Source organism: Lygodium microphyllum, chromosome 26, assembly GCF_053477565.2.
Source record: "Lygodium microphyllum isolate KBCC chromosome 26, Lygodium_microphyllum_v1.1.10, whole genome shotgun sequence".
NCBI lineage: Eukaryota > Viridiplantae > Streptophyta > Polypodiopsida > Schizaeales > Lygodiaceae > Lygodium > Lygodium microphyllum.
In genome coordinates, this window is record NC_141160.1 from 30,502,072 (window position 1) to 30,518,882 (window position 16,811).

Genomic DNA, 16,811 nt, shown 5'->3' on the forward strand with positions numbered 1-16,811 from the left:
ACAATGGCTTGGTAGTGCTGGTCATATATGTTGATGACCTGATAATCACTGGAGATGATGACATGGGAATTCAGCATGCTATGAAGATGCTGAAATATGAATTTGACATGAAAGATCTGGGAGATCTGAAGTATTTCTTGGGTATTGAGGTTGTACCAGCTGAAAATGGCTTATGGCTGATGTAGAAGCACTATGCCATGGAAATGCTTAAGAAGTATGGCATGGCTGAATGCAAACCACTGGATACACCTCTGGACCAGAATGTAAAGCTAGACATGAACACTGGGGCTGAAGTAGAAGATGTGACTATGTATAGGCAGATGGTCGGCAGTCTGATTTACTTGACCATCACTAGGCCTGACTTGAGCTATGCAGTAGGGCTGATAAGCCGAGAAAAAGCTGCACTTGGATGCAGTTAGACGCATCATGAGGTATGTTAAGTCCACTGTAGACTATGGGCTGTTCTATGTCAGAGATAAGCCCTTGACACTGATTGGATACATAGATGCAGATTGGGCAGGATGCTCAACTGACAGACGATCTACGAGTGGCTATGCCTTTGGCTTTGGTAGCGGCATGATCAGTTGGAGCAACAAGAAGTAGCCTACGGTTGCTTTATCTAGTACTGAGGCAGAATACAGGGGGGCTGCATTGGCAGCATGTGAGATTGCTTGGCTGCTCAAGCTTATGGCTGACTTGGATATTCAGGTTGATGCTCCAGTGAAACTGTTATGTGATAATCTGAGTAGTGTACTCCTGGCCATGAATCCAGTTTACCATGCCAGGACAAAACACATAGAGATACACTACCACTTTATTCGTGAGATGGTCCTTGCAGGAAAGGTTGATCTTATGCATGTGAGGACTGATGAGCAGGTAGCAGATATCTTTACCAAGTCTCTGGGTAAAGATAAGTTTTGTGGTTTTAGACAGCTACTTGGTGTGCAGATGCTATCTTGAGCTTGAGGGGGAGTGTTAGAAGTCAAGCTTAGAAGTCAAGCTCCCCGTGTAGTGTGTGACTGTCTTTATGTACTACCGACATGACAGCTAGTGTACAGCTGTCTCCTGCATGTGACTACATTAAATAAGTCGGTTAGCTAGTCGGTGACCTGACTATGGTTTAGACATTTGCTCAACCCTGTCTCTCTCTCCTCTTCAAACATCAATATGCATATGAAACTCGTTCATCCAATAAGGAGGTTGTAGGATGGGTGTCTCAATCAAATATACTGCTTCAAAGTGTTGAAAGCTTCTTCACAATTAGATACTGCTTCAGAGTGTTGAAAGCTTCTTCAGAATCATCTCTCCAAATAAACTCTACATCTTTTCTTAGGATTTTTTGCAAGGGGGTCCTTTGTTGCAAAATGTGTGATGAACTGCCTATAATAGACCACATGGCCAAGAAATCCCCTCAATTTTTTGAGGTTGGTTAATGTTGCTAGAGCTACATTCTTCTTAATCTTGGTAGAGTTTGTTGCTATCCCTTGTGTAGAGACAATGTGGCCCAACAGAGCACCTAAAGAGACTCCAAACATACATTAGTTGGGGTTGAGGGAGATTCCATATGTAACGTGCCAACTATTGGCTATCCATGCATGCTTTTAGCAGTCCATTGAGAGACAAATCTAAGCGACACTGCCTGGCACTCCCATGGAATGTTATAGGGTTTATCGCCTAGGATTTCTCATGTTTGCCTCGCAACGCAGCATTCGCGGCTCCACTGGGATCAACCTAAAAATTAGGGTTCCTAGGGGACAAGGTCTCCTAATAGTATTCTAGCATTGGGACTTGGATATCCTACCTTACACAAAGATACCCAAGCCAAAGTAGACCCATGCCACACTTGGTTCAAAGAGAATGGGAAATGAGAGGGATGTGCTGCTCAACCTCTCTGCTCGTAGGGCATAGTCCCATTCTGGTCCCCTAAAACAGCATGAAACAGGTTCCAACCTAACAATGCCTAAAGGTCATACGACTGTAGAACCTTGTGAGAAGCCTCCTAGTCCTCTAGGACCACCCTTCTGTAGGACGGACCCGTTGGGGGTTTTGTCCACCCGCTTCCCTCATCAGGCATTCTTTAGTTATATAATTCGGTCCTACCACATTTATGTGTGACATTTAAAATGAGCTTATTTAATTAAGCCTTTTAAGGAACAGGGTTCATTCACATAACTTATGGCATTGACACGAAAATAATTCAGACAGGTTCCTTGGAAGTAAACTTTATATTAGCATTTTAACTTAGATACAAGTCTTGTCCAAAAAGGACCCTGAGGCAGGGAATTTACAGCCAAAGCCCCCCATGGCATCCAAGCATCCTCCTATGTTCAAAGTACAAAGAGACATCTTGTGGTGGGTTCAGTCCACGTTCCCATCACGGTTATTTGGAATCCCCTTGGATAGAGTTGGTGGCTAGTTGGGGGTGGTTTGGTGTGACCTACATGTATTCAACTTGATTCATTATTCCAATTTCTTTTGTGAGTTTGGGGTCATACAATCCTTTCATAGACACTATTCCTAAATTTACAAGCACAAACAATAATGAAGTCGAGTGCTCGCGACATCGGCTGAGGTGAAGTTCCCATCTTTGAATGCTTAGCGTTCACCCTTCTTGGGTCTTTCTTGCCTTGGTGGCAGTTGCCATGACCTTCTGAGGGATAGAGAATACCCTCATTTCGACCTCATTCCTATGTGATAGGAGCGAGCAATTACCCTATTGGATTTATATCTGATATAGCTACCCTAATTTGCCGGCCTTTAGTCCCGAGTTCTTGTCTTGGGATCACAAGTCTTAAATAACTCAATCTAGGATCTTAATTGGTTCTTTGGCAACAATTCTTTCTCCTTAGAATCTTATCAGGGTTTCTAAGTTTACCCTAGGGTTTCACTCCCTTAAGAATTCATAACAGAAGCTTTTGTTCATTCCTTGCGCAAGCCAAGAGCAACCTAAGTCCTTTGCAATCCTTGAGTAGTTGCGAGCATTAAATGACCCGTGGCGATTGGTCGTTCTTTCTTACGGATATGAAACTTGAGTTTTCCTGTATTGTCATCGAGTTGTATCATGGTTAAGAATGATATCCCCTAAAGGTATTATTGGGCTCATTGTGCCTAGCTGCTAGGATAGAGACCCGTGAGCACATTTTCTTCATACTAGGTCATCATGTGATCTTAGCTTATTTTCAATTAACCCTAAATAATTCAAATTAAACCCTAACCCTACTTATCGTATAGGATTTTATTCTCTGAACTGTCTCTTGTAGTTAAGTTTAACCATTTACACGTGCATCCTGAGTCTATCTTTCAGGATGAGGCCGTATCATGTAATGCAATCAGAACTATCCATGATGCTGCGCAAGCCCAGATGCAAGTCTTTCTTGAGTTGGCAATGCAATGCGGAGCTTCTATTCTTGGAAATTAATTTCAATGAACTCAAGCAAATCATAAATTGTGACTTATATTTTTCATTATGCGAGGTACATGAATTGGTCCTGCCTAATGTAAGTGCAAGCCACATCTCTCTAATGGTTTATGGGATGCCATGGTCTTACACGGTCTTGCATATTATACATATTGGTAACCTAAGATGCACTTGCAAAAATTCATGCCTAATAATCAGTTAATATTGCAACAACCCATAGATGCTCAATCAACTCGTGGCCTATCATGACCATCATGAACTAAATTCATACGCGTCTATGTTTTTGGTTATACAAATCACATGATGAGAAAATATGACTACTTCCTATGATAACCATGCTTTATCATTCCGCTCATAGGACAAGTTACCATAGCAGTACCCAGTTTTCGAGTGACAAATTGGCATTTATACTCGATAATCCATTTTTTAGTTCCTTTTACCTCTCAAGCATGCCAATGCTAGTGCATAAATCTAATGCTCTACGAACAAAATCAATAAAATCCTTGATTTCAGTGTGCACCAATGCATAATCTTTTGTGCAAATTGTTCGTTCTATAACATGCCATAGTGCAGTAAAACACAATTCCGAACATGATTTTATAATACAACCTAATTGGTGGTTAGCTATCATAGATTTTTGCATGAATACTTCTCCCTACCTAATGTAGTCGATCTACATTTTTAAACATTTCCTACTAGAGTAAGATTTATGGAATGCACTTGGTTACCAAGTGTTGCGGTTCCTTGACCCGTAGCTCCATCAGTTGATGCAGGATTCAAGCTCGATTGGACCTTACTTCGCTTGGGAGGCATCAGATAGTTTGGCCTTTCCTTTGCGAATACACACACGGTCTACTAAGGAGTTGACTCCTCGCAGGAGAACGGCCGTGGGAACCCTCTCAAAGAGGGGGGAGGAATCTTGGAAGCTTCTAAGAAGTTTCCCCTTTCTCTCTCTCCCTCTCTCTCTTTCCGTATCCCTTAGTGCTCTCTCTCTCTCTCTCTCTAGGTCTCTCAAGCTCTCTACACCTGATGCAGCAACTCAATCTATATATCTCTTAATCTGGGAAGGAATCCCAAGAAGATGAGGAGAAAGGGTAGAGAAGAAAACACAGAGCAAGAACCACACACAACCCTCACAAGACTTCTCTTTCCCTGCCTAAGAAAGCTCACATATACAGAGTACTCAGAGGTGAAGAAAGAGAGTCATGTTAGAGAAGTAGATAAGCCTTTGTTGCATTAGTTGTGGAATCCATTACAAATAAGATTTCTCACCTTATATATGAAGTTTTACTTTTTTGAAGCTTGGGCAAGGCTCTATTCTCTATTGGTGCCCATCACCCATTCACTTAAAACTCACCCTCAAGGTCCTATGATTGACTCACACACATGTGTGTTATTAATTGCACTTTTGATTTTACAAGTTGAATGAGAGCGATCACGGTGCTTGAGAAGATATTACACTTGCTTTTCTCTTCTTCCAATCTTACACTTGCTTTTCTCTTCTTCTTGTTACTTTTTCCTACTGCCCTTGGTTGTTTCCTCTCGCGTGCTCCACTTTTCCCCCATTTTGTCATTTCTTACCAAACCGATTAACACACTCTAAGTCCTTCAACAAATCTTGGGTAGTGCAAGCTAGTTTGTGAATGCCCATGAAGAGTGGTGAAACTTGAACACTCTCTTTATTATGTGTTTGCATATTAAGCTAAATAAGATTGTGCATCCATGACCTCCAAGGTGACAATAAAGAATGAAAAAAATTATATTTTTTGTTTCATATGGAGGAGGTATTGGAAAGCTTTGATCCTTGTGAGGAAGAAGCTCAAGCAGATGATGGTTTGGGAGGAGCAAGTTTTCTTATTCTTGGGTGAGAGTCCATACTATCATTTCCAATCTCTAGCCTCGATTATGTCCCTTGCTAATCCAAATTCGAAGTCTACAATGACTTCAAAATAGGTTTTGGAGATTAATACAAAGAGAAAAAGTTGTCAGACAAAAGTGGATTTAAAAATATTCAAAATTCACAAAACTCAAATAAATGTATAAGATTTCTGGGTTGAAAATTGAAAACACAACAACACAAGATTTTACGAAATACAATACAAATGTACTCCAAAGGGACTCTTCCATAAAATGAAATATTGAAATTTGAGATTAAGTGTGGTATGAGATCCAACCATAAATATGTGTGCTTATGTATCAAATCTCATGGATTATCCAGGCCCTAAGTTGGCATTAATTATGTTTCTCTTACAAGAAACATATAGGAAAAACTTTGCCATGGACTTCGATGAGAAGATCAAATTCTATTAATAGTGAGACTTGACCATGGGCTTAACCAAATGGTCAAGTGATAATGAAATGTTGAGTGTGAGTGTGGTATGAGATAAAGTGAAAAATCATTGTGGTTATGTAGAAAATATCATGGATGATTTTGTTCCTAAGTTAACATTGGATTTCTTATCCATGTAAGTTTCCTATGCAAGGATCATACTCTAGGAACTTTGCTAAGATTTTTGGCCATGTGGTCAAATCCTATTTAATCAAAGAATGAGATTTAGTCCAATATGAGATCCACCCATATATCAATGTGGTTATGTAGCAATCTCACAATTCCATTTGGCCCAAAGTTAACATTTTAATTAGTGCACATGTAAGTTTCCCTTGAAAGGAGCTATCTTGTAGAAACATTGTCATTGGTTTTAGCCATGTGGTCAAATCCTATTTAGTCATAAGACTTATCTATAAGATTAGAAACTTTGCCATGGTTTTTTACCATAGGGTTTTTAAAGGCTAGTTAAAGAGAGGATGTGGTTTATTGTGATATGAGATTCACATATAAACAAATATGGCTATGTAGAAAATCCCATAGATATCAATATAAGATAAAGTGAAAAACACTTGAAAGGTGGAGATTTGACCTCATGGCGAAACCTACAAGATAAGACGATTTCTATAAATTGGTTTTAACCATATGGCCAAATCTAGTTTCATAAGCATATGAAGAAAGTGATTCATTTGTTGCAACATGCTATGAAATTGGATTTGACTATATAGCCAAATATTGTTTTATAGTGAAATGAAAAAGTGGTCTCATGGTTTGCAAGATGTATAAGATTAGATTTGATCATATGGCCGAACGAAACAAGAATGGGGGATTCTTGGATGCTAGCATTGATAACAAAATGAAATATTTGACCATATTGCCAATTTTTATTTTGTAGTGGAATGGCAAAAGTGGCTAATTTGTGGCAAAATGATATGATATTTATATATGAACATATAGATAGGAAGTTATGAAAAATTGAAATGAAAGAAATGGTTTATGAAAACAAAGTGGTTTGTTTGTTGCGAGACAAGTTTTGACCACATAGTGAAAATTCCTATAAATATAGTAGGTAATCAATAGAGTTCCAAGTAGAACATGGTCTTCCTTTTTGGAGATAATATAGAAGATGTTTTTCTTAGAATATTTTTCCATACAACCAGATCTAGCATAACCCAAATTTGTGTGATTGAACCCACCATACATTTAGTCTTAAATTTTTAGGATCAAATTCCAAAAAAGTGGTTTGTTTGTTGCAAAAAAAGATTTGACCACATGGCCAAATTATAGAAAGTAAGGAATTCTAAGTAGAAACTAGCCTTTCCTTTTGGAAGTAAGCAAGGGTTGATAATATAAGAAAGCTTTTAACCAAATGGAAAAATGTCATTCTTGTAGTAAAATGAACAAAGTGGTTGACTTGTTGCAAGATATTGTGATACTACAAGACTTCTTATTTTGGCCAAGAGATAGCTTAAGGAGAAGATTTGGCCGCATGGCAAAATCTCACAGTATATTGGGAAAAATAACATAAATTACATATTATATTATAAGAAAATATTTGACCTCATGACCAAATCTCAGATTGTATTGAATAAAATAACAAAAAGTACTTATATTGCAAGAAAATTTTTGACCATATGGTCTAATCTATAGATTGATGAAAGATCATGATATGAGTTGTTAGAAGATCAAATTACATCCTATGGCAAAATCATATTGAGTATTTGTAAGTATTGTATAGCCATATGCTTATTGCAAAATTACAAAGAGTATAACCATAAAATCTTATGGTAATGCTTTTACTACGAAAATATAGTATAATAAAAAGTTCTATATAGTAAAGTATAATACGATGTATAAGAACTTGATAAAATGCTCTAATATTGTAGAAGGATACAAGAAATATAAGGCTAGGTTTAGCCTTGAGGCGAAATCTTAAGGTATATAGCATCATAGAATAGAAAGAAAGGCTAGTATTTTGAAAGCATTCATTGATAAAAGCATTGCACAAACCATTTATTCCATATTCACATCTAAGAGACTTTTTTCAACATTACACAAATCATATATTTCATATTCACAGGAAAAAGAGTATTTTCAACAGTGCAAGAAATCATGTTTTTCATATTCACGTAGAGTGAAGCTATCATTTGCAAGGTAGTGGTTGGACGACAAAAAAGGCAAGTGCTCCAGGAGATCAATCAAACAATCGAGAAGAAGAAGAAGACATTGAATTATCAAGAGTGAGTGCCTAATCTCATTGCTACAGAAATACATATTGCAATTAATTTTCATACATGATTCTTATTTAGAAAATGCTTTTGGTGTTTGATCTTAATATTATTCAATACTAATCATACAAAAGAGTAGTAGTGTGATTTGTAGTAATTGTATGGATTGAAATGGTCATAATCAATGTAGTTTAACTCAAAATAAAAAATGAAGCAGGGAAAAGTTGAAAACCTATTGTAATTAGTAGGTCAATAATGTGTGCCAACGTAACAAAAATCACCCGTGAAGTAGAGCAAACACGGTGTGGAGGCGATCATTCACTGCCCTGTTGAATTGTTGAAGCCTTGGAGCAAGATTTCTGATTTGAAGACGCAGGTAGTTTTGGTCATAATACCCTGATTCGAACCAGGATTTGCACTGCACAATCTGTTTCAGTTTGAGAAAATGAAACAATGGAGAGTAGTCAAAGAAGAGGAGGGGGATAGAACCACCAAAGATTAGGGCTGCAACACCTGCAGTAAGAGAGGGGTGACAAGAGTAGAGATAAAAACGCAGAGGATTAGAGATGCAAAACCTGCAACTATAAAAACGCAACAGAGATAACACTCAGGTCATAGAGTTGCGTGGAAGAGAGAGGGAGCGGAAGAGAAACTCATTTTGAAAAACGTCATGATTAGTTGTAAAGACTGACTCTTGAAACGGATCATTTAATGTATCACACTATTCAAATTTTTTGAGTTGAGAGGTGTATTTTGTTATGTTTGGAGAGACTGACACGAAAACAGAGCAAGCACTCCATTTGACAAACAAGTTCCTTAACTTATCTTTCGGTTAATCTTTGTCTCTTGCCCATACAATAGAAATTATATGTCCCTTCTACCCTGCAGAAGTACTTGGTCCGATTCACATGGCATCATAATTTCCATCCTTTATCTAGAATAGGATCTTCCAATGCCATAGATGATGGGGCCATAGATGTCCTCGACTCCATTCTGGACTTGGCAAGGGGTGTCTAGAGATCCACCTGACCCAGAAGCTGCCTACTAGGAGTGAAACATCATTTCTGTGGTTGGCCTTTTCACCACTCGACCTTGGACCTGTGAATCGAATAGTGCCCTTCTTGGGTTAATCCATGGTACGATCTTGGAGATGATCCACCCATGCAAAGTAGCTTTCCTTAATTAAATCCTTTAAGAGTCAATCATAAACAAGGCATTCAACCTAAAATCATCTTTTAGAAAACATTCCTTTATTCAATTTTCAAAAAAGAAGAGAAATAGAGAAAGCATGCATAACATAAGATTGGATACAATCTCCTCCCATGTACAGGTGAGCATCTCCCCTATGCATGTATTTATTGATTTGTATTAGGCTTTTGTGCTCAAAAATCATTGAAAAGCATCCCCTTTTGGGCTCTAACTTTCTTTGCATGAATTCCTTGCTTTTGTTCTAATTTTTTCTGACTCTATTATAATAAATTGATTCTAAGGCATTAGAAATTAATAATAATCAAGCTCTCTAGGCCTTGAAACATAGCTACATTCAAAAAAATAAATTGTATGTAGATGCATACAATATCATTGTGCTAGTAAGCACCCAAAAATATAATAATTCCATGCTATGAAGCATTCAACCATAAATACTTCCTACCCATTAGCATGTGCTTCCTTAGAATATTTATTTTGCATAACTCCATCTGGTTCTAATGCTGTGATAACTAAAACACAAAATACATGAGTATCCTTCTATCTATCTATACTAGGCATAATGTGACTAGTATCACATGTAACAAGCTACAAATCATGTGTCAAACATAAAAAATCCACACAAATAAATAAAAATCAACTCATTTTCATAGTAAATTCTAGAAATTTCCATAATAATCATAAGGTTGAAGACTCAAGTGTTCATATAAGATAAGTTGGTGATTCTTGAAAATTGAGTTGAGATGTGAGCTAAACTTAAAGGTCTCACTAAACTACTCCTTGGGATTTGTGCTCATTTTTTGTAATAAAGAGTTTGGCTTGTAGAGATTGAGAGTTTAGCTTTCTGAATAGCTCCTAAATCACTTGTTGTGGTATCTTTGTGTTGATGCTATTATCTTATTGAAGTTCTTGTTGTATGCTCTGAAGATGCTCCTTTTAACTATGTGCAAGCCATGGGTTTGGATTGGCTCTTTGTGCATCAATACTTCAAATTTGAAGGAGCTCTCATATTAGACAAGGAAACAATGTTTGTGTATATAGTGCTCGATGGTTTAGTTTTTCCTATGTATCTTAACCATGGTGTTTGAGCATTGACCTTCCTCATGGAGTTGTAAGATTTTTTATATGGTCTCACCCTTATACATTGAGTTCCATCATAGGTTACATGCTCTACGTGTGTTTTTGGCTATAGAAAGTTGTGACTAACACTTTGTAACAATACATTATAATATTTTAATCACCTATATTTTTTCCTAGCATTGGAGTGTGTCATTGTGTCTCTTTTTGGTGTCTTTAAGGTTATCTGCAAACTAAAAATCATGGGAGTCCCTTATTTTTAACCTTGACTATGAGTCAATGGGATTGACTCGGTAGGTTGTTGTTTGTCCCCTTGAGAGGTGATGGTAACCTTCCCTTATTCAATTCAAGTAATTTTGTATGCATACTTTGTATGGTTGCCACCAAGTATGCTACATATCATTGGGTTCCGCAATCAACTTTTACTTGCTCTTAATTGAGCTTTTCCCTATCAAGCCAATTTGTCTTCCAATCTTTTACTTGCTCTTAATTGAGCTTTTCCCTGTCAAGCCAATTTGTCTTCCAATATTTTATCTATGTTCTCAACCCTCCTACACCACATTTCTTTCTAATAGGAGAGGCAAATGGTGGCAATAGTATCCTCTTATTCCTTGATGTAGTAGCTTCCATTTGTTGCGTTTCCCTTTTTACTCAATTGCTACAAAAATTAGAGCTCTTTTCTATTTTTTCAAGACCTTGGGTGTCTTTTTCTTCCTACCCTTGTTCCCTTTCTCCTCATCTATTTCTTTCGAAGAGGAATCTATTGCTTCTTTGCTTGGCCTCTTCTCCTATCTTCTATTTTATTGTTCCCCTTCTTTCCTTTCCTTCGGGTCTATATTCTTTAGCATGAACCTTTTCTAAGTGGGCTTGGGTCTTCTAGTGAAGATGGAATCGTAGGAGTAAGTGCTGTTGCATTGGATGAACTTATAACTTTACTGACGACTCTAGTTAAGGCACTACCATATAATATTCCATCACCTTTTTCTTTTGAACTTCTAAGCTATTCTCCTAGTTGCTTGTGTACTACAGGTTTTATGTTTTCATAATTGATCTAGTCATTGCATCAATCCACATGTAATTTAAGTTTTGTTTTGTTATTTCACTTATCAAGATATCATCCATTACTTCCTTAGGGATCCTATTGCTTATGCATTGGGCCTAATATAGGTGAGTATGGTGTGAAAAACTTAAGTTATGATTGGCAAGTCTTCCCCCTTGATAGCATTGTGATTGAGCAACATGCTCCCATTGTTTATTTTTGACTTATTCCACCACCTGCCTAAGATAGCTTGAACATTTTTGTTTTTTTGTCACAGCATGAATCCAACTATTGTAGATATAGATTCAGCTTTGAGTATTTTGATGAATCCAACAATCATCATTTGGTTGAATCCACACACCACTTTTGCATAATCAGCAAGGCCACATTGTCCCATTGAAATTTTTGCTATGCCATTGCTCTCTATTAACTTCTTCAGATTAGTCATGAAACAACATTTCAAATCTCAAATGCTCCACATTTGTGGTTAGATGTAGAAGTCTATTTGTTGCTCCAAGGTGAAGACAATTTTATCATGGATCTTGGTGTAACTAATGGGATTTAGTCATTGTCTTGTCATTTGTACATACACAAATTTTTTATATGAGAATGTAATTTTTTCAAGTGAGTGGTCATCATAAGTTGTGAACCTTTATCTTTACTTTACTTTATTTTATCATTAATTGTACCAAAGACTTCATGTGTCCCTCTCCCCAATAGAAAATTTGATGCATAGCTTCCTAGTTTTTCAAGATGAGGAGGTTTGCAGTACCTTGTCTATATGTGCATACTTTTTAAAAGAAGAAAATTAGTCTCATGTGCACGAAGGCTACTAAATTTATTTATATACTAGATTTTGGTAGTTTGATCTTGCGAAGCCACAATCGTAGAATTGTGGGATATACTTAAATACTAGATTTTGGAAGTTTGCTCAGTCTTGGGAAGCCATTGATCGTAGAATTGAGGGATATATTACAATTTTGCTAGAGGATATACGTCAAAGTGTCCTACAAGCTAGCATGAAAAATTATGTAATAATGTGAGTAAGCAATGAGAGTCCTTCTAACCAGGTAGTAGTATGTAGCTCCTCCTCAATTAGAATTTTGTTCTAGAGGGGATGATTGAGTTGTGGGGGATAACCAAGGTTTCCTGAGAGAATGATTGATCGAACAAAGATAATCAAAATGTATAGGATCATAGTGGCATGGTGTTGCTTGAAATTAGACATGAGATGACCTACATAGGCAACCTTGACCCTATGTATATATCACTTTCTCAAGAGTGGCTCACGGCTTGATTTGATGTTGTTTAGACCTTCTAGGAGTTTTGGGCTTGATGCACAAAAATAGAGCTTACAGTAAGTAAGTTTGGGTGTAGGACAATGTAAACATATTTAAATAATATAATTTTTTATGTTTGCAAGCATGAAATAGAGAGAGATTAGTGTGAGGGCACCATAGTCTTGAGATGCTTGGGAGATTAGGATCAGGATAGTCCACGATCCTTCGAATAGTTAGTAGATTTGGAATTCTTACATCAAGATGCGCAAGGTGCTCCAAGAGTGTGATTCAAAGGAAAGAGAATCCAGAGTTTTCAATCTAAAGAGCAAGGTTTATATACAAGAAGGAAGGGGAGGAGCTTGACATGCATTTAGCTTTCCCCTAGCTTTTTTTTGAAATTTCTTTTTTTGAAGAGGTTCTTAGTTGAACATGCCTTTCTAAAAGCATGTTCCTTCTTTTGGCTTGTTTTTAACCTTCACTATTTTTGTGGAAAAGAAAATTTGAGCTTCCATTTACCATCCAAAAATTATGTTCCCCTTCTGCCTTATCTTTTATTCCAAGAGTGATTTTACATTGTATCTTGCAATTGACCTGTCATGCACACTTAGTATCAAATTTAGGTGCTATAAAATTGTAGAGTGATTGATTTTTTGAGATGGATGCATATATGCTAATAGTTAATTACCATTTTAAACGTGTAGTTTTTATCTTATTTAATCATTATGGGTTAAATTTTTCTAAGTATGCATGGTTTAATAATGTGCAAACATATGAATGTGGCAAATATTCAGACTCTATCAACAACGAAAACACTTGTCCCTTAATTTTTACACATAAATCAACTTGTTTTGGAAAATGTACATTGTTGCACATTGTTTTATTTAAGTGGAATGTCTAGACATATTGTTGATTATAGTGTACTGAGTAATGGGGACATTACATTCTCCACCCTTAGAGAAATCAATATGTTCTAAACTTGAGAGAAACTAGGGGTGTTCTTTCATCAAGGAGACTATTTCTGCCATGCTCAAAGGAGAATCATAAAGCAAACCAACTATGGTCCTAGTAACCAAATACATTCCCTATCATGAGGACGAGTGGGATTGGATGCATGTGCCAACAAACATTGACTTGTTGTTCTTTGATGATGAGGATGATTACAAGAGGGCAGTGGAAAAGTCAAGCACCTTTAATGAAGAGGCTAAGGCCTTTGCACCCAAGCTACGGTACCTCTGTGCATGATGGCACGAAGCCCAAGGAACAGACCATTGTCTATGACATACCACATTCCAACAAAAAGATTGGAACTACATAGGATCGTGGCATATTTGACAAGGAAATTAGCCTATGAGACCGTGCAACCAAACCCGAAATCTCTCAAAGATCTCTTGGAAGAGACGAGTGGAAATGGACTAGAGTACAATACCTGAATCTCTTTTACAATTGGGCGTTCTACTTAAGGATGATGAAAATGTGCAGGATGATGAACTAGTAGAGGATGAGCTACTTGAACAAGAGGATTCTAATAATGAATATGTGGGATTGTGACTTGCGAAGTGAGGAGAGTCGCAAAGAAGTGGAAACCATTGACTACGACACTGATGGGTGAACAATAGAACAAATAATGATGGACTCCAAGCCCAAAGACATTAATGCCTCCACGATTAAAAAAGGTGTCATCAAGGTTGATTGTGATCGGACTTGGCTAGAGCATATAGATGTGGTTGACTATGAGCAAGTAGGATTGAGCCAACCTATATCCACAACATTATATGAAATAGGATCAACAAACCAAGCTCCATCGACCATCTGATGAGACTCCCTCTTCTAGCAAAGGTTGTGAATTCAAGTCCAATTCTGAGATAAGCTCAAATAGTGATCTTGAGATTCCAAAGCCCCCTGGGAACAGATGCACCAAAGAAGACCTCCTAGTCCACCTGAGGCATAGACAATTCAAGGAGGAAAGAGGAAGAAATCCAAGGATTCAAATGTTGAAAAGAAAAAGAAACCACAAGACCTATCTAATCCATTGATGAAATTCAAAAAGGGTGATCAAATAGTGGTATTATTAGAGTGAAGAGACAATGCCAAACTAGTGAGCCCATTGAAGAACTTGCCAAAGGTGAAGGAAGTCAACTTAGATGGTGAAGGTGAAAAGCCCTCATTGATATTCATAGCAGACAACTTGACCAAGGATGAGGAGACTAACCTCATTAGTCTTTAAAAGGAAATCTATGATGTGTTTGCATGGTCCATACAAGAGCTAAAAGGTATTGATTCAAGCATAGTAACCCATAACATTCCTATAGTGCTTGACACAACATCCATTAGACAAAGGCCTTGCACCATGAATCCAAAGCATGCTCATGTTGTTAAAGAAGCGATTGAAAAACTTTTGGGCACATGATTCATTTATGAGTCGAGCACACGGATTGGATATTGTCCATTATGATTGTACTAAAAAATAATGGAAAGATTCAAGTGTGTGTAAACTACAAAAAAGTCGATATAGCTACTAAGAGAGATAACTATCCTTTGCCTTACACTGATCACATGCTTAAAGAGTGGCATGGAAAGAATCAAATAGCTTCTTGGATGGGTTCTCAGGATACAACCAAGTACAAATCCACTCAGACGATAGGCACAAAACAACATTCACCACCGAATGGGGAGTGTTTGCTTACATTACCATGCCCTTTGGGCTAACCAATGCCTCTGCTACCTTTCAACACCTCATGGGTTCTATCTTCAAATACATGCTCAAGAAGTGGTTGGATGTATTTGTTGATGACCTATGTGTTTAAACCAAATGGCAAGAACACATGGAGAAACTCCACGTAGACTTTGAATATTGTGGACAATATGCTCTCTTATTGAATCCCTTGAGGTGCCAGTTTTGGGTTAAACATGGGTGTATATTAGGGTATGTTGTGTTGAGGAATGCAATTTCCATTGACTTCTCAAAATTTAAGGTGATTGTTGATCTTCCACCTTCAACCAACTATAAGGGATTTCAATGGTTCCTAGGTCATAATGAATATTATCGAGGGTTCATGTTGAATTATGCATTAATTGCTAGGCTAATATACAAATTATTGATTGTGTTCAAGTGGACAAAGGAGTGCCATAGCAAACCTATGAGTGGCTTAAGGAGGCCCTAACATCGGCATCTATTTTAAGAGCCCCAGATTGGTCCATCACTTTCCATGTGCGCATTGATACTTTGAAATTTACCATGGGAGTAGTATTGTGCCAACTTGGTGAACATAATGTGGATTTTGTAGTGAGTTTTGCAAGCAGGAAACTCACTGATGCATAGATGGACTATTCAATAACAGAGCAAGAACAGTTGACAATGGTGTTTGTGCTAAAAAGTTCAGGCATTATCTTTTGGACACACCGTTCACCTTCTTTGTTGATCATCAAGTATTGCTTTACCTTGTCAATAAACCTTGTGCAATAGGGTGCATTTCTAGATGGTTATTGCTCTTGTTGGAATTTGACTTCTCAGTGGTAGTGCGAAGAGGAGAGCAACATTATATGGCTAACCATATGTCTTGCATACACATTGGAGAACCTGCTAATAAGAAAGGCATTATGGATGATCTACCTGATGCTCACCTTTTCAGAATATGTAGCCAAAATGAGATTTACAAAGTAGACCTTATACCTTACTAGATAGATGATATAGTACAGATTCTAGAAAATGGAATCCTGATCACACAATCGAGAAAGCTAAACTAAGGTGCCTCATTTTGAAAGTTCGGCCTTATCAGTTGATTGTTGGTTAGCTTTACTAATTAGGGCAAGATGGCCTATTGAGACATTGCATTTGTGAAAATGAGATGTACAATGTGCTCTCAATGGACCACATGGTTGAATTGTAGGTGGACATTTCAATGGAGACACCACTGTACATAACTTTTGTGGTCTCAATTATGGTGGGCTACACTATTTTGTGATGCTGCCAAGTTTGTTAAGCACTGTGATGAGTGTTAGCATACAAAAGTTCCTATATGAAAGGACCAAATGTAGTTGATGCTAGTAGTAGCACGCCAACCATTCAAAAAACGGGGCATTGACTCATTGGACCCATTAGTCATGCTACTCAGTACTCTCAAGGAAAATGCATCACTATAGCCACCGATTATCTTATGAAGTGGGCTCAAGCATGAGCAACAAGGAAGAATTACATAAGGACCTTTGCTAAGTTTCTTTGGGAGCAAGTTATTTCTCG